Source organism: Ceratotherium simum, chromosome 10 (genome assembly GCF_057802395.1).
Source record: "Ceratotherium simum simum isolate JZ-2026a chromosome 10, ASM5780239v1, whole genome shotgun sequence".
In the NCBI taxonomy this organism is placed as follows: Eukaryota; Metazoa; Chordata; class Mammalia; order Perissodactyla; family Rhinocerotidae; genus Ceratotherium; species Ceratotherium simum.
In genome coordinates, this window is record NC_141909.1 from 71,553,842 (window position 1) to 71,573,647 (window position 19,806).

The 19,806-nt window shown below is 36.5% G+C and overlaps 1 protein-coding gene and 1 non-coding gene across 7 annotated transcripts in view; both read right to left on the reverse strand.

Moving 5' to 3' along the window:
- The window catches only part of PDS5B (PDS5 cohesin associated factor B), a 190,988-nt gene that overhangs the window by 126,359 nt on the left and 44,823 nt on the right, over window positions 1-19,806 (reverse strand). The window lies entirely within an intron of this gene.
- On the reverse strand, window positions 3,364-3,470 carry LOC147916172 (U6 spliceosomal RNA). The gene has a single exon (XR_015553533.1). It is a non-coding gene; the product is annotated as a U6 spliceosomal RNA (small nuclear RNA).

Consider the following 19,806-nt stretch of genomic DNA (forward strand, 5'->3'; position numbering starts at 1 on the left):
AAGATTCCAAAGCAATCTACAAAAAGGATAACAAAAAATACCTAGTTCTAGCAGAAAAGTACAATACAATTTTCAATCACTCCCCCCATTAATGAAATACTTCAGTATAAACCTTACGAAACATATACAGGATTGGTATGCTAAAAATTACAAAACATTGATGAAAGAAACCACAGAAGATCTAAATAAATGGAGAGCTATACCATTTTCATGGACTGGAAGATTCACCAGACTAAAGATGTCAATTCTTCCCAAACTGATCTATTGTTTTAGGGATTTTAACAACATCTCATCAAGACTTTTCATAGGTAGAGACACGCTTCTTCTAAAATTTATAAAGAAAGGCAAAAGAACTAGAATAGATGAAACAATTTTAGAAAAGAATGAGGTAGAAGGAAATCATTCTACCAACTTGAAGACTTTCTAGTAGCTACAAAAAAACAAGACAATGTGATGTTGGCAGAGGGACAGACACACAGATCAATGGAACAGAATAGACAACCCAGAAAGAGATCCACACAAGTACGGCCAGCTGATTTTTTACAAAGGTGCAAAAGCAACTGGAGTAACACTAGTCTTCTCCACATATAGTGCTGGGGTAACTGGACGCACGTAGTCAAAAAATTTTTTAAAAAAGAACCTTGACCTAAACACCTCATACCTTACACAAAAATTAATTAAAAATAGATCATGGATTTAAATATAAAATGTAAAAAAAAAAACTTTCGGAAGAAAATCTTCCCTACTGGGGCCAGATGAAGAGTTTTTAGAAATGACATCAAAAGCAAAATCCATAAAAGGAAAAACTAATAAATTGGACTTCAAAAATTAAAAACTTTTGCTCTGTGAAAAACTCTGTTAAGAGAATAAAAAGATAAGCTACAGATTAGGAGAAAATATCTGCAAATACATATCTGACAAAAGATTTGTATCTAGAATATATAAAGAACTCTCAAAAGCACACTATAAAAAAAATCCAATTACAAAATGGACAAAAGACATAAAGAGACATTTGAAGAAGATATATAGATGGCAAACAAGCACATGAAAAGATGTTCAACATCATTAATCACAGGGGAAATGTAAATTCAACCCACAATGAGAGCTTATATATTATTAGAGTGGCTAAAATAAAAAACAGTGCTAACATCAAATGTAGGAAAGGACGCAAAGAAACTGGATCTATTGCACATTACTGGTAGAAATGTAAAACAGTACAGCCACAGTTGAAAACAGTCTGGCCGTTTCTCATAAAACAAAACATGCACTTAACCTACAAACCAGCAATTGCACTCTTGGGCATTTACCCCAGAGAAATGAAAGCTTGTGTTCATAAAAATCTGTACAAAAATGTTTATAGCAACTTTATTCATATACCCCAAAACCGGAAGCAATCCGATGCCCTTCAATGGGTGAATGGTTAAATAAGCTCTGATGGATCCATACAATAAAATACTACTCAGCAATAAAAAGAACTGATTTATTGATACATGCAATAACTTATGGTCATTATACTTACTGAAAGAGCCGATCTCAAAAGGTTACACACTGTATGGTTCTGTTTATATTTAACATTCTCAAAATGACAAAACAATAGACATGGAAAACAGATCAGTGGTTGCCAGGGGGCATGGATGAGAGTGACAGGTAGCATGAGGGAATTCCTTTATGGTTCTGTATCTCGATTATGGTGGTGGTAACATAAATCTATACATGGGAACAAACTACACAGAACTACCCACACACAAACACACACAGAAAATGTCATGCAAAAACTCGAAAAAACTGAATAACGCCTATAATCAAATTAACAATATTACACCAATGTCAATTTCCTGATTTGATATTGTACTACAGTTACATAAGATGTCACCATTGGCAGAAGATGGATGAAGGGTTCACAGGACACTATGTACTATTTTTGCAACTTTATGTCTATCATTATTTCAAAATAAAAAGGTTTTAAAAAGCTAAACAGGGGCCGGCCCGGTGGCATAGTGGTTAAGCTCATTCGCTCCACTTCAGCAGCCCAGGGTTCACAGGTTCAGATCCTGGGTGTGGACTTACACACCACTCATCAAGCCATGCTGTGGCAGTGTCCCACATACAAAAAAATAGAGGAAGATTGGCACAGATGTTAGCCCAGGGACAATCTCTCTCAGCAAAAAAAAAAAAAAAAAAGCTAAACAATCAATCGTATTCATATGAATAGCAACCAAAAAGTTTAAAAATACAATTTACATTGAAAAGTATAAACTACCTAGGAATTAATCTAACAAAAGATGTAGTTTTACAGAAAAAATCATAAAGCTTTACCAACAGAAATTAAGGAAAACCTAAATAAATGAAGAGATATCACGTTCATGGATTGGAAGTCTCAAATACTGTAAAGATACCAAATCTTCCCATACTGATTACAGAATCAGTACAATCTCAATCAAGCCCAGGTTTTGACTTCTAAAGAAACACGACAAATTTATTTTAAAATTTATATGTATATGCAAAGGCCAAGAATAGCAAGACAGTTACAGAAGAAAAACATAGTGAATGGACTTGTTCTACCAGATATTAAAACCCATGATAAAGCTAAAGTAATTTAGATGGTGTGGTATTAGTGCAGAAAAAGACAGGTCAGTGGGAAATATCAGACAGCCTAGAAACAGACTCTCACAACATGAAACTTAATATATGAAAACAGTGGCAGGGCACATCAGTAAGAAAAGGACAGAGAGAACAAGATAAAAAGCTCTAAATATTGCTTAATATTTTAGCAATATTAAGTCTTCCAATCCATGAACACTGGATGTCCTTCCATTTATTTCTTCTTTTATTTATTCCATCAACGTATTGTAGTTTTCAGTATACAAGTCTTTCACTTCCTTGGTAAAGTTTATTTCTAACTAATTTTTTCCTTTTCATGCTATCGTGAAGGGACTGTTTTGTTAATTTCCTTTTTGTTCACTGTTAGTATAGTTCATCGTTGGTATATAAAAATGTAACTGATTTTTGGGTGCTGGCCCCACGGCCAAGCTGTCAGAGTTCCGCGTGCTCCACTTCAGAGGTCCAGGTTCAGATCCCGGGTGAGGACCTACTCCACTCATCAGCCAGCTGTGCAGGCATCCCACATAGAAAAAATAGAGGAGAATTGGCACAGATGTTAGCTCAGGGCGAATCTTCCTCACCAAAAAAAATTAAAATGTCACTGATTTTTGCATTTTGGTTTTGTATTTTGCAACTTTACTGAATTTATTACTTTTTTTTTTAAATTTTTTGTTTATTGCAGTAACATTGGTTTATGACATTGTAAAAATTTCAGGTGTACATCATTGTACTTCTATTTCTGCATAGATTATATCATGTTCAAAAAACATGGAACGCTTCACGAATTTGCGTATCATCCTTGCGCAGGGGCCATGCTAATCTTCTCTGTATCGTTCCAATTTTAGTATATGTGCTGCCGAAGCGAGCACTGTTTATTACTTCTAAGAGTTTTTTTTGTAGAGTCTTTAGGGTTTTCTACATATAAGATCAAAACAGATAATTTTACTTTTTCCTTTCCAATTTGGATGCCTTTTATTTCTTTTTCTTGCCTAACTGATCTGGCTAGGATTTCTAGTACTATGCTGAATAGAAGTGGCAAGAGTGGGCATCCTTGTCTTGTTCCTGATCTTAAAGGAAAAACTGTTTGTTTTTCACCATTGAGAAATGCAAATCAAAACCACAGTGGCCGGGCCGGGCCGGCCCTGTGGCTTAGCGGTTAAGTGCGCATGCTCTGCTACTGGCGGCCCAAGTTCGGATCCTGGGCGCGCACCGACGCACCGTTTCTCCGGCCATGCTGAGGCCACGTCCCACATACAGCAACTAGAAGGATGTGCAACTATGACATACAACTATCTACTGGGGCTTTGGGGAGAAAAAAGGAGGAGGATTAGCAATAGATGTTAGCTCAGAGCCGGTTTTCCTCAGCAAAAAGAGGAGGATTAGCATGGATGTTAGCTTAGGGCTGATCTTCCTCATAAAAAAATTAAAAAAAAACAGTGAGGTATCACATCACACCTGTTAGGACGGCCATTATCAAAAAAACAAAAGATAACAAGTGTTGGTGAGGATGTGAGGAAACTGAACCCTGTACACTGTTGGTGGAAATGCAAAATGATGCAGCCACCATGGAAATCTCCAGGATGGAGGGTCCTCAAAAACTAAAAATGGAACAATCATACAATCCAGCAATCCCAATCCTGGGTATATATCCAAAAGAATGAATATCATGATCTCTAAGAGATATCTGTACCTTCATGTTCATAATAGCCAAAATATGGAAACAGCCCAAATGTTCATCAACAGATGAATGGATTTAAAAAAAGTGGTATAGGGGTCGGCCTTATGGCATAGTGGTTGAGTTTGCGTGTTCTGCTTCAGTAGCCTGGGGTTCACAGGTTCAGATCCTGGGCGTGGACCTACACACTACTCATCAAGCCATGCTATGGCAGCATTCCACATACAAAAATAGAGGAAGATTGCCACAGATGTTAGCTCAGGGTCAATCATTCTCACCAAAAAAAAAAAAAAAAGTGGTATATAAATACAATGGAGTATCATTCAGCATTAAAAAAAGGAAATCCTACCATTTGCAATAACGTGGATAAACCTGGAAGATGTTATGCTGAGTGAAAAAATCCGTCACAGGAGGACCAACACTGTATGATTCTATTTATGAGGCATCTAAAACAGTCAAACTTATAGAAGCAGAAAATAGAATAGCAGTTGCCAGGGAATGGGAGAATGGGAAGAGAAGGAGAACGAGGAGTTGTTATTCAATGGGTATAAAGTTAGTTACAGAAGATGATTAAGTCTTAAAATGTGCTGTACAACATGGTGCCTATAGTTAACAAAACAATGTTGTGCACTTAAAAATTTGTTAAGAGGGTAGATCTCATGTTAAGTGTTCTTACCACCCCCCCCACCCCGCCCAAAAAAAGCAAAGGGACACAAGCAATGGCAGTATTTGGAAGCAATGGCAGTATTTATTACCTCGATTGTGGTAATGGTACGATACGTGTATGCATATGTTTACTCAAATAGTACACCTTAAAAATGCGCCTTTTTTGTATATCAATTATACTTCAATAAAGCTGTAAAAAAAGAAAGAAAGAAAAAAGAAGAGATTTTCAGGCACCCTTTGGGAAATAAATGTTTTGCCCCATGTGCTGATAAAAAAGAAACGGCCAGTGGGCAGTTAGATCTCCAGAGAGATGTCTGAGGTGGAGAGAGATCTGGGAATCCTCAGTGATAGATAAAACCAGGGGCAAAGATGAGAGCATTCAGAAAGACTTGTAAAGTAAGAAGAGTGTCAGGCCAAGGAAGAGATGAGAGAACACCTATCTTTAAGAAAAAAGCAGAGGAAAAATAGCTTGTAAAGGAATCTGAGAATGATCAAAGAGGTAGGGAGAGGACCCGGAAGGAAGTCGTTTCAGAAAGTAAGGGGTACACCAAGTTTCAAGACAACAGTGCCAATAGGAGTGATGCTGCAGAGAGCTCAAGACGAAAAACTAAAAAGAATCCATTGAGGGATGAGCTGTAAACTGGCATGAGGGATATTACTGGGCTGATGAACATATTCTAAAATTGGATTATAGTAATGGTTACACATCTCAGTAAATTTACTAAAAATAATTTAACTGTACACTTGAAGTGGATAAATTTTATTAATTTTGTGGTATGTAAATCATATCTCAATGAAGCTGATTAAATTGTTTTAGTTTTTTTAAAGTCCTGAGAGACTTTCATGACTATATGGGAAAAAAATGACATTGTACTGATACCTCACACGATACAGAAAATGAATTCCAGGTAGATTAATGACCTAAATATAGAAGCAAAATGTAAAAGCTTTTAAAATATGATACAGGAGAACAACTTCATGACGTCAGGTTCAAAAAAGTATGAACTATCTAGCAAGAACCAAGCTCACAGCTGTGTTTCTTCAACCAAAGAAGAAGATATTCAGCAAAGGCCTAGGACAAACCATTCCAGGGGAAGGTAAATAAATTTGACAGGATTTCCGGTTTTCCACAGAACCTAGAGTGGAAGAAAGTCTCTCCACCTTGCCTCAACATAAGCAAAAGCTGTTCATCATCCCTAACAAGAGATACACAATTATGACCACAGACTGCAGCTAAATAATCTAGACGTGGTACCGTTGTAGAACGTACTCATCCATACAGTTAAAACATTTATCAAGTGCCTATTACTTGCAGAACTCTTTAGCAGTGACTATAGAGCAAAACGAGTAAGATGAGTCTCAAAATCTACCAGAGGAAACAGACATCTCCCTAAATAATTAAATCACAATCAATTCTAAAATTATACTAACAGAAATAACAAACAACAAGCTTAGAAAAAAATAAGACTGACAGAAAGCCCACTTCTATAAAATGGGGGTGAAGTGGTAATAACATAGAAGGAAAGGACAGAGAAAACAATGAGAATAAATCTCAGAGAAGAAAATTGAGGATTTGTTACTGGTCTAGAAGTATGACTGAAGGAAAACACGGAAGAAAGTAAAGAGAGCTAAGAAGGAAAAGATAAGAGCCAACAAAAGGGCAAGTTATTCAGTTTGCAGTTCAGTTTTATAAGCAATGGTATTCTACGCAGAGGTTTGAAATATCTCTGTGAATATACACAGGCTGTTTCCACAGAGTTAAGATGTACTTACTGGCCCTTGTCTACTAAGCAAACTCTATGTACCTTAAAGTCTCAAGTCTATGTTTAAACTTTCCCTGACCTCTCCAGGCAGAGCTAGGCTCCTCCCTCTACAGCTAGACAAACTTTGAAAATATCATAATTAGCATTTATCACATCATATTTAATTTTTTTTTTTTTTTTTTTTTTGGTGAGGAAGATTAGCCCTGAGCTAACATCCATTGCCAATCCTCCTCTCTTTGCTGAGGAAATTGGCCCTGGGATAACATCCATGCCAGTCTTCCTCTACTTTATATAGGACGCCACCACAGCATGGCTTGACAAGCGGTGCATCAGTCCATGCCCAGGATCCAAACCTGCAAACCCTGGGCCACGGAAGCGGAGTGAGAGCACTTAACTGCTATGCCACCAGGCCGGCCTCTTAATGAACTTATTTCTATGTCTGTTTCTCCCACTAAACTGTAAGATCCTTAAGACAAGAATAGCATATTATTTTACGCTAGCATCTATCACAGAGCCTAGCACAAAGTAGGTGCTCAGGAAATACTTGCTGAATGAATGACCAGAACTATTCTAAGAAACGATGGCTACAACAGGCAGTACAGACTAGACAGAGGAGAAATCAAATACAGTAAAACCAGTTAGAAAACTGCTACAAAATTCCAGGTAAGAAGTAACAAGGAGCTGACTGCAGACAATAACTGGGAAACAAGAAAACTGACTCAAAGACTTATGAATGATTTTAAGAGAGAAGTAGAAGATGATTACAAGATTCAAAGCCTTTGTTCCCGGAAGGTCAATTATTTAAATATTCACTGAGAATTTACTTGATGCAATATACTATACTAGGCACTAGGAATGCAATGATAAGCAAAATACATAAAATCTCTGCCCTCATAACAGAAATAGGGAAAAACCAGAGACAGACCAAGTCTTGTGAAAAATTAAGTTTAGTCTAGAAGACAACTGGAGATGTAGATTTGAAATTGCAGAGAAAAGTCAAGGCCAGAAAATATTTTAGGACCATGTATAGCTCATGCTTTGTAGGTTTACAAGATCAATAAAGAAAACATGTAGGATGAGCTGAGATACCAAGACTGAACCTTGAGGAAATACCTATATTGATGGGGGTGGGTGGGGGGGGGGGGTGATCAGGAAGGAAAACAGCAGAGAGTAAAGAAAGGTAAAAAAAACATGAATAATTAAGTGTTTTTTAAAAACACTAGAAAAAAAGTTTGAAGATGGAGGGGTGGTATATAATGCTAATTACTTCAGAAATACACATCACTGAAACATACAAAATGACCTCAGCAAATACTCCTTGGACTTGGTAAAGTGACCTTTAAGACAGAAGTTTTCCAGAGAATAACAGGAACGAATAGCAAATTACAAGGTAAGAGAAAAAAGGTGAAAAGGGGAAAAGAGAGCAATGAAGAGGAAGAAAGGAAGGGTATAGGAAATAAATAGGATCTTCAATTGTTATCAGAAATCAATGTAAAAAAAGATATTGATATATAGCTGCTCCTCTGAGGTTAAACAGAGTGTCAAGACATAATTCCTTTCATCTTCACGGAATTTCAATTACTCACATTTAAGGTAGGGCAGATACACCAAAAATGAGAAAATAATAACTATTTAAAAAATAATTTACATAAAAACTGACCTGTGTCAGAATCCATTTTATATACTATATATACTAGAAAAATGTGCCAATTAATTTCTTTCTCCATTTAAAAACTACAAGCTTTTAATTTACCACCAATTTATAGTAAAACTATGATAATCTAGAATTTCCCTGCTTTCAAAGGGTAATTTGAAACGAATACTTCAGAAAGCAGTTAATTTCAAAAATTATTGTATGCATGTTGTTATAAATATTTACATTTTTATGACCAGTATGAACACGAGAAAATATTCCAATACTGAAGAGCTTATACAACCTTTGGATTAAGTTCAAATAAAACAGTTATTAATTAAAGGAAATACGTATCAGTATTTTTTTAAATCATACTAATAGCCCTAGTAAGAAAAATCAATGAAATGATCATTCTTCACTCTGATATCAGATGTAAGTAAATTTTCCTAAGATGAAACTAGAGACTGCAATAAAAATACGATTGTTTCAATAAATGGAAAAGAAGAACAAAGCACTGACTGGACTGAAGAGCAAGAGTAAGAGCAATAACAATAATCATATTTTTTAATTGATCTGGGAAGAAATAAAGAAAGGCTTCTGTCATTTTCATGATGATCTTTCCTAAAAATCCAATAAGTGACAATAAGTTCAGTCACAGAAATCAAATCAAACCACTACTAGAATCCCTACTTGGCCATTGTATTAAAAGCTGTTTTTCCTCCTGCAACTTTACTCCAGATTTGAGGTGGAATTAGAAGAAAAACAAGATTTGTGAAGGGTCTGGTAACTGCAAAAGGCAGTCTTCCCACAACCGGTACCTCTTATAACCAGCAGATGGTGCCCTCCATAAAGACAACCCTTCCAGTACATAGTCTTACATACAATAAGAAGTCAGGCTTATTGTTGGCCAGGGACAACTAGAAAGCTAATGGGAGTGTTTTCTAAAAGAAAAAAAATAAAAAAGAAATTATGATATTCTCCCTAAAGTATATAACCTTAAGACCTCGCTTACATATTTTCCAACTATTCAAACAAAAAGCTGTTTTTTTCCATATACAATGCTACCACTAACCCACTATTTAGCTTAAATTAATTTTTATTAATTCAAATTAAATGTACTTAATAGTTATTCCTAAGTGTTCTGGTAAAACAAAGTAATTCTAAGTGCTTTAGGAAGTGCTTTTAAAAAGCAGACCCATTCTGTTCATATTTTTGGTAATGTTTATTTATAAAAGGTTGAACATATGTTTACTCTCTTGCATACTCTCTTTTTAAGGACCATCAATGTTACAGAAGGGAGTAGAGTTAAACTAACTGGTTCAAACAGAAAAAGAGCCCCAGGCCCTGGAACATCTCAACTAGCACCAGTTTCTAACAGCACAGAAAGTGTTCTGTTAAATCCCCTTAAAGTAGTACTTTTTATGTTAATAATCATAGTATCTCTCATTCATTGAATGACTGGTATTTCACTAGTCAGAGTCAGCCCAATGTCCCATTCAGCAGGGAGAGAAAATTATGTACTTCTCTATTCACATCAAACTTCAAGCACATATTCTTGCACAACCCTGCACTCTCAGTAGACTGTCTCTAATTCATTGAGAAAACAGAAGCTCTGTCAAACAGGGACTTCCTCACTCCCATCACTAACTCTACTTGCCTACCTACTACATTTGTACCCATTCCCTCCTTCCTTCCTGTTACCAGAAAGTATGTGGCCCTCCTCACAACAAAAACTAATCCCTTCACAGGTGCACAAAATCCCATCCTCTTCAGGTTTTTCAGAGTTTCACTTCATTAATTATCTCCTCTTTCCTCTGCATTAGCATCATCTGTGTCCACTAGATCCTTTCTCTCAGTATTCAACACCCTCTGTTCTTGAGTGGAAGAAAGGCATTCAGGCAAGAAGGGAAAGAAAATACAACACAACTCTTTAGACTACAAATACCCCTCCAGCTACTCTCTTCTCTCTCAAATTATCTTCACAGCCAAGCTTCTCCAACAGTAATCTATACTTTCTACCTTCACATCTTGAGTTCCTATTCACCTTTCATATTAATCCAATCTTGTTTCCAACAGGCCCTCATCACCAGCAATAATGCTTTTACGTAATCATTGTGGCAGACTTCAAAAACAGCAACAGATTTTTCCCTTCCCTGTACCTATACCCTTGCAATGTGACTTGGTTGCTCCTCCCATCAAGGAGAGTGTTTTTCCAGCCCTTTAATCTCAGATGGTCTTATGATTTGCTTTGGCCAGTGGGACCTTAGCAAGCTTAGTAAGTGCTTGTGCCTTTGAGTTTACTGACTTGCTGCTCTTGGAACTGTGCTCCTAACGTGCACAAGACCAGAAGTTATCCCACTGAGAAATGAAGAGATCATATGGAGGTCCCAGTTATCCCAGCCATGATTATCATGAACAAGCCAGCCCAGTCAAACCACCAGGTGACCACAGATGTGTATCTGTAGATGCATGAGCAAGCCCAGGTGACATCAGCTATAGCTGACCCAGATCAATAGTAGCGTCCAGCTAAGCCAAATTCAAGTTGCCAACCTACAGAATTGGGAGCTAAATGAATGGTGGCAGTTTTAAGCCATTAAGTTTTGGGGTGACTTGTTATGCAGTAAAAGCTAACTAAAAGTCATCATTGTCCTCCATGTTGCCAAATCAGATGAACACTTTTCTAATCCATATTTTATTGATCTCAGCAGTACAACACACAGTTGATCACAGCCTCCTCTTTGAAACACTCTTTTCCTTTGGTTTCTACTCACTTAACCGTTTCCTAATTTTTCTCCTACCTTACTGGTCACTCCTGTCTCCTTTGTTTCCTTCTCCTCTACCCAACCTCTAAATATTAGTAATTCATCAGAGCTCAATTCTGGCCTCTTTACTCACTTTTTAATCTATATGTTTTTCTCCTAAGGCTTTTGCCCTAAGTTTTCTTAAAGCTATTCCAAAAACTTTAAAATAATAAATACATACCCTACCGAGAGCTCCCTTTTGAACTACAGTCCACATATACAACTGTCTACTTAACATTTCCACTTGGGTATTCTCAAAGGCATCTTGAACTTCAAATACCTAAAGCTAAACAAACTATCTCCCAACTTCTTTCCGCTACAAAAAAAATCCTCCTTCTTCAATCTTCTTTCTGTATATGGTGCCTTAGTGTACCCAACTTGTTCCTCCTAGAAAACTGGGAGTGACCCTTGACAATTTTCTTTCAACATTTAAAAGCAGTCATCAAGTTCTATAAATGTTACCTGCAAAACATAAATGAAATCCACCCTCATCTGGCCATCACTTCACCACAACCTAATCTAAGCCACCTCCAATTCATTCTTCATAGAGCAGCCAGAATGATCCCCTTAACATGCTAATCTCTTCATATCACCGCCTTACTTAAAATTCTTAAATACCTTTCCACTGCTCTTAGAATAAGTTCTAAATATACTAATCTGACCACTTCCTCACTACGCTCCAGTCACACCTTTATTCCTTAAAGGCATCAAACCAACATCCTTCCGTCTCAGTGAATGTTACTCTTTCTGCTTCAAAAACTTATTCCTCCTCTCTGTCATTCCCTTCCACTAATGCTTGGCTAACACTGATTTTTCAAGTCTCATATGTCAATTCCTCTGGGACGCTTTCCCACATCTGCCCAAGCTAAATTAAATCTCTACTACATGCTCTCACATCACCCTTGTACAAAAGCTCCTTCAAAGAATTTATCATAATTGTAAATATTTATCCTCTAATGTCTGTTCCCCTTTCTAAAATGTAAACTGTATGAGGACAAGAATCCTATTTTGTCCACTGCTGTATACCTAATGCATAACACAATAATGGTGAAAAAGCAAGAGCTCAACAAATATTCTTAATAATGAGATGAATTACATAATTTTGCCCATTTTATATATGAGGAAACTGAGGATCAAAGAGACTAACTATGCTGAAGTTATCCAGCAACTAAAGTGAACTAATCCATATGTGACTCCCAAGCCCTATTCCCCAAACCTAATGGTTCCTAATCTCTAGAGCACACTGATATCCCCTAATATTGGAGCCCAAATACCTGCACTTGAAAAAAAGTTCCATGGGGATTTTTATATGCAAAGTTGAGTAACTGCATCCTAACAGCCAAAAAGTATAAACAATCCAAATATCTATTAACTGGTGAATGGATAAACAAAATGTGGTATATCCATACAACAGAATACTAATCAGGAATAAAAAGGAACAAAGTCCTGATATATGATACAACACGGATGAACCTCAAAAACACTATCCAAGTAAAAGAAGCCAGACATAAAAGACTACATATTGTATGATTACATTTACATGAAATATCCATAAAAGGCAAATCTACAGAAACAGAAAATAGATTAGTCATTGTCTGGGGCTAGGGGTGAGAAAATAGTGACTACAAATGGACATAAGTGATCTTTGGAGGGCAATGGTTGCACACTCTAAATTTACTAAAAATCATTGACTTGTACACATGAGTGTTTTAAAGGAAAGACAAAAAAGGGAACAATTCATTCTTCCAAAGATGGTAGAGAAAGTTGTCAGCCACACATCACAGAGAGCTGGAATTCAAGCTGTGGGAAGACAACAAGGTGGGTAGGTGAGGATTCTGGGCAGAGGAAACACTGAGCAATGAGCAAAAGCACAAAGATAGGCTAGGTATGAAGAAAGAAACAAGTACAGGTATCTGTTATAACGTGCATTTCTAGAAAAACCTCACATGCTGCAAAATCACACTTTCAAAATAATGGATAAAAGAGAATATTAACAAAACAGCAACAATCCTAGTAAAATATTAGCATAGTCAGTCTCCATTGGCATCTTTTCTCAGCATCATAAATCAAACTTTTCAGCCTTAAATCTTGCATCTAAGGTTTCCCCTTCAAGATGTAGGTCCTTGAAGGTACTTACTTCTAATAGGAAAAATTTTAGCAAAATTAAAAATTTAATCCAGTGACAGCCTTCAATTTTTTGTTAAACATGGGGAAAACAGCCTCCCAGATATTTCACCTGTGCTTGCAGTTGTAACAGACAGCTTAACATAGAAAAATTCTTGACACTATTACATCTTCTGCTTGTAATAAACAAAGAAAATTTTACATCAGGATTTTCAGCTTTTTTTTTTAATTTGCACTGCATCTATGGATCACTTACACAACGTATTTTCCTTCATGGCACAATAAATCTAAACAATCTAGATCCAATTTAGCTTCAAACATAACACATGGTCCCATATTTTAAGATTTTCTAAAAATTTGTATTGAGATATAAACATACATTATGTTAGTTTCAGGTGTACAATATGATTCAATATATGTATATATTGCAAAATGATCACCACAATAAGTCTAGTTAACGTCCATCGCCACAGTTTACAATTTTTCTTTTCCTATGAAGAAAACTTTTAAGATCCCTCTTAGCAACTTTCAAACATACAATACAGTATTATTAACTGTAGTCATTATGCTGTACATTACATCCCATGACTTATTGTAACTGGAAGTTTGTACCATTTGACCTCCTTTACCCATTTTGCCCACCCCTACCCCTGCCTCTGGCAACCACCAATCCGTTCCTTGTATTTGTGAGGTCAGGTTTTTGTTTCTTGGCGTTCTTTTTTAGATTCCACAATCAGTAAGATGATACAATATTTGTCTTTCTCTGACTTATTTCACTTAGCATAATGCCCTCAAGGTCCATCCATGTTGTCACAAATGGCAGGATTTCCTTCTTTATGGCTGAATAATATTCAATTTTTAATATATCACATTTTCTTTAATCATTCATCCATCAATGGACACTTAGGTTATTTCCATGTCTGGGTTATTGTGAATAATGCTGCAATAAACATGAGAGTGCAGATATCTTTTCAAATTACATTTTCATTTGCTTCAGATAAATACCCAAGAGTGGACTTGTGGGATCATATGGTAGTTCTATATTTAATTTTTTGAGGAACCTCCATACTGTTCTCCATAGTGGCTGTACCAATTTACATTCCTACCAACAGTGCACAAGGGTTCCCTTTTCCCCACATCCTCGCCAACACTTGTTATTTCTTGCCTTTTTGATAATAGCCATTCTAACAGGTGTGAGGTGATACCTCACTGTGGTTTTGATTTGCATTTAGGATTTTCAGCCCTTTTCTGAATACCTTCATAATTAAGGACATTAAAATGTTATCTTTGGATAACATTGAATGCTTCAAAACATTAATGTACCAGAAAAAAGATATTTATGACCAATGATACTTCTGCATTATACTAATATCATTCCTCTACTTAACAATCACAAGAGCTAATTTATATTATAGAAACATGTACTGTAGCAGAGTGATGTTAACAGAGTGATTTAATTAGAATGTGCACGTGTATGTATACTGAAGATGATTATAAAAGAAATTGAGACCAGCTAATCTAAGGTTGTAGATCTCTGATAAGGAGTTTGATCTTCAACACATAGGGCACTTATCACGTTTTTCTTTGTTCTCTAAAGAACATGAAGAGCAATCAGATTTGTATTTTAGAATTTCCAAAAACACAGACATACCAACTGGAACATAAGAAGATCACAGGAATATATGAGGGGTGCAAGGGGATCATAGAACATGAACAACTGGAAGAGAACATAACATTCAAAGGGAGGATATAACAGAAAACAAGAGAGAAGTCTGGTTTAGTGGGAGAAAAAAAGGCTAAGGCTAAGACAGCAGTAGGCAAGCATTACCCATGAATGGAGAATATCCTGACCCTTTCTCAGACTATCACAGGTATGGCCACTTATCTCCTCGGGATTCCTGTTACTTCCCCTAACCCTTCCCTCACCTAAGGAATTCAGAAAAAACTTTACAAAGAGCTGCTGTGTTCAGTAACAAAGTGCACAGTGCAAGTAACTTAAACAGTGACAACTCAGAGAGACCTCAAGTTTCAATTCAAAATTCAACACATCCTGTATAACACTATATTGTATCTCTTTAAGACTACAGTAAAATGGGCATAAATGTACCATCCACATTGATATTAAGGACCATACTATACTGTATGCAGAGTAAATTAAACTACAATTACTAATTCTACCTAATTAAAAATAATATAGTATCCATAATGTTGTTAGTGCCATCTAGTTGATTCCAACTCCTAACAACCCTGTGTACAGCAGAGTAGAACCCTGGCTGGTCTGCTTGCGCCATCCTCTCACCTTCCGGTGCTATTATCAGACAATGCTCCACTGCTCTTCACAGGGTTTTCATGGCCAATTTTTCAGAGGTGGGTGGCCAGGTCCTTCTTCCAAGTCTGTCTTAGTCTGGAAGCTCCGCTGAAACCTGTCTACCATGGGTGATCCTGCTGGTATTTGAAATACCAGTGGCATAGCTTTCAGCATCACAGCAACATGCAGCCACCACAGGACGGGAGGTATGTTCCCTGACCAGGAAACAAACCCCGGCCATGGCAGTGAGAGCACCAAATCTTAACCACTAGACCACCAGGGCTGGCATCCATAATGACAAACATTTAATTAACAAATTTTCTTTAAGTTATATACTTACTATATTGTACACTGGAAAATTTAAGAGAGTAAATTTCATGTTAACTGTTTTTACCACAATAAAATAAAATTTTTTTTTAAAGTTATGTACCTTGTAGATGAAATGTAATGAATAAATTGGGTGGGGGGCGGGGGAGGACTGGAAGATAAAGCAGGATGTCAAGCCTACCAAAAAGTTTTATTTGAGAAATTTCTCAGTAAAATTCCCTACAATGGGAAAACATACCAAAATCATCATAGTACATAAATATTTAAACATATTCCTGAAGATATTAATTTTGAAGGTAGGTACAAGTGTTTTAATCTAGTCTCATTAATATTATTTTTTTTTGTTACTCTGAATTGAATTATGCCCAATAATTCCAAATTTCCAAATTTCTTTGCCTACTTAGAGATGTTTTACAGCTGCATCATCCTGACTAGGAAACTGCTCCTCATTCCATGAGAGAATTAGAAAGATTTTTCTATGGTTATGATAGACAACTGCCAACATCTACTTTATATTCTCCCTGGCTAAAATAAGCCAACTTTGTTCTGTGGTAGTGTTATCCAAACATGGATGTTTGTTTTTATTTTGTGTTTATTTTTGTTTTCTTAAACAGCTGTATGAGATTTAATTTACTTACCATACAATTCACTCTTTTATTTAAAGTATACAATTCAATAGTTTTTGGTACAATAAATTATTAATTTATTATTGTGGTAAAATATATATATAACATAAAATTTGCCATTTTAGCCATTTTTAAGAGTACAATTCAGTGGCATTAACTACACTCACAACGGTGTGCAACCAACACCACTATCTATTTCCAAAACTTTTTTATCAACCCAAACAGAAACTCTGTAACCATTAAGCAATAACCCCTCATTCTCTCCTCTCCCCAGCCCCTGGTAACCTCTAATCTACTTTCTGTCTCTATGAACTTGCCTATTCTAAGTATCTCATAGAAGTGTAATCTTACAGTATTTGTCCTTTTGTGTCTGGCTTATTTCACTTAGCATAATATTTTCAAGATCCATCCATGTTGTATCATGTATAGGAACTCATTCTTTTTTACGACTGAATAATATTCCATTGGTATATACCACATTTTGTTTATTCCTTCACCTGTTAATGAACACTTCGGTTGTTTTTACTTGTAGCCCCTGTGTGGGTCATGAAATTGTACCCCTATGTTTTCTTCTGAGAGTTTACGGTTTTAGCTCTTTAGATCATTGGTCCACTTTGAGCTAATTTTTGTTTATTGTTTGAAATAGAGGCCCAATATTATTCTTTTAGCATGTGGAAATCCAGTTGTTCCAGTATCACACCTGTTGAAGACTATCCTTTGCCTGTTTGTTTGTTTTTAATAAAGATGTCCTGGTCTCTCCTCTAGAAATTTTGATTAGGTAGGTTTGGGGAGAGACTTCAGATTTTGCATTTTTAAGGAGTGTCTCAGGTAATTCCCATCATCAAACAAGCTTGGAGAGCACTACAGAATACAACTTCAAGTACTTGGTTCATATTCCAGGGCAGTCAAAGAACTAATTTTTTTTTTTTAATCCTGGCTTAGCCCTCAGATACACTCTTAGCTTATGCTACATCCAGATAAGGACTTAGGTAAGAGCCCTTAATTTTCATAAAAGGTTGGCAACTTTACCATCTGCACATTTGATCTCTAAAACACAGGGCTTCTCCAAAATAAACATCACAAACTTGCCACAATACAGACTCATGTCATTCATTTTTTCAACAACAAATATCTGAGCATCTAGCCACTGGGGATACAACAGTAAAGAAAGACAAAGATTCTTGCTCTTATGGAACTTATATGAAAGTTGGAAGGAGGGGCCGGCCTGGTGGCGCAGCGGTTAAGTTCGCACGCTCTGCTTCAGCAACTCGGGGTTTGCCAGTTCGGATCCTGGATACAGACCTACTCACGGCTCATCAAGCCACGCTGAGGCAGCATCCCACATAGAAGAGCTACAACTCTACAACTATGACAGACAACTATCTACTGGGGCATTAGGGAGAAAAAAGAAAAAAAGAGGAATATTGGCAAGAGATGTTAGCACAGGGCCAATCTTTCTCACACAAAAAAATTACTTTCACTACAATGTGCGTGCTGCAGCAATGCTCAAGACATTTGGAAAAAAAATACAGTTGGAGAGAGACAGACAACAAGTAAATATGGGTGTGCGTTAGGTAATGTGAAATGTTAAGAAAACAAAGGGTAAGTGGGGGAGGGAGCCCTTTTAGATTGCAAAGACAGAAAAGGACTCTCCAATGAGGTGAAATTTGAGCAGAAACCTGGAAAAGAGTAAGAGAATAAACTATGCAAATATCTGAGGGGAGACTATTCAAGGCAGAGTGAGGCTCAGAGATTATGACCTTGAACTATCTACTATTTAAGACAGAGTGAGGCCAAGGGATTACAACCTTGAACTATCTACTACCCAACTGTCATCATAGAAGCCCAGAGAACAGTTATATTTATGAAGGATTTCTGAAAGAGATCCAATTCATCTCTTCCTCTAGATTAGGGCTTCTCAACTTCAGCACTATTTACGTTTTTGCTCAGAATTCTTTGTTGTGGGTGGGGATAGGGGTGTTCCTATGCACTGTAAGATGTTTAGCAGCATCCCTGGCCTCTGCCCACTAGATATCAGTAGCGCATACACACACATCCCACCAACACCCCTAATGTGACAAACAAAAATGTCTCCAGACATTACCAATGTCCCTGCAGGGCAAAATCACCCCAGACTGGGGACCACTACTCCAGATCAGTTCTTAAACTGAAGTTCCACGTAAGAAACCCATAAATGGGCTTCAAGAGATCTATGAACCATCTAGTCACCTGAAAGAGTATAAAAAGTTTGCACGCATGTGAAAAGGTGCATTTTTCTTGGGAGAAGTTTCCAAGTTTACAACATATTATCTAGAAGGCTCATGACTCAAAAAAGAAAGTTAAAGAACACTTTGATTAATATTTTAAGTGGGTTAAACAACAAAATCTGAAAGCTCCAAATTTGAGCCACATTTGTCTTAGCCCCCAAATATTCACTTTCAATGGGTTGCACTTTAGCTTCTTTTTTCCTTTGGCTTTCACAAGAAACCCATTAAAAGCCTATAAAACCAGTCACTGAATTTATTGAAAGATGTTTTGGGGACATCATCAACTCCCATTTTATTATCATCTCTACTTAACAAATGAAGAAACCAAAGTCAAGAGAAGTTCATTGATTTGCCCAGGATCAGAAAGCTCCTGAATGACAGACCGGGAACTATACTACAGCTGCTTACATGATTATATGACTGGAAATAGCCACAGGAGCATACCTAACTTCTTGGTTTTATTTATGTCAAAAGCAAAATATAGAGCACTATAATTATGGTACATAACCAATAAATCACTAACAAACTATCTTCAAAGAGCATAAGATGAATAAAACAGAAATATCAACTATAAGATTAAATTGTACAAGAGTTAAAAACATAAGAGTTGTTCAGGGGAAGTAAAGCTTTTTCTGGCAGCTGAGTCCTCACTAAACCCTTACTAGGTCAGCGAGTGATAATCAAAGGATAACCCTGCAACATACCTAGAATATGCACAGAAGTGAATTTTAGTTAAGTTCTTTTTATCCCTCAATGAAAGCCAAAGTACTTAAAATATGATTCAGTAAAAACAATTCTACTTGAATGAGGAGCCAACAAAAAGCATCCAAAGAGTCAGTGATCTCAATATCTGGTTTGATCTAGAAGAAAAATCTAACTACAAAGAGCAATGATTCTTCATACTTATTTTAATCAAGAAAGTCATTCTTCTAACCAAAATCTTATAACAACGTCCAATATACTGAACAGATTAAAAGACAGCTGCTTTGGCTGAATTGCGTGATGGATGCCCAAT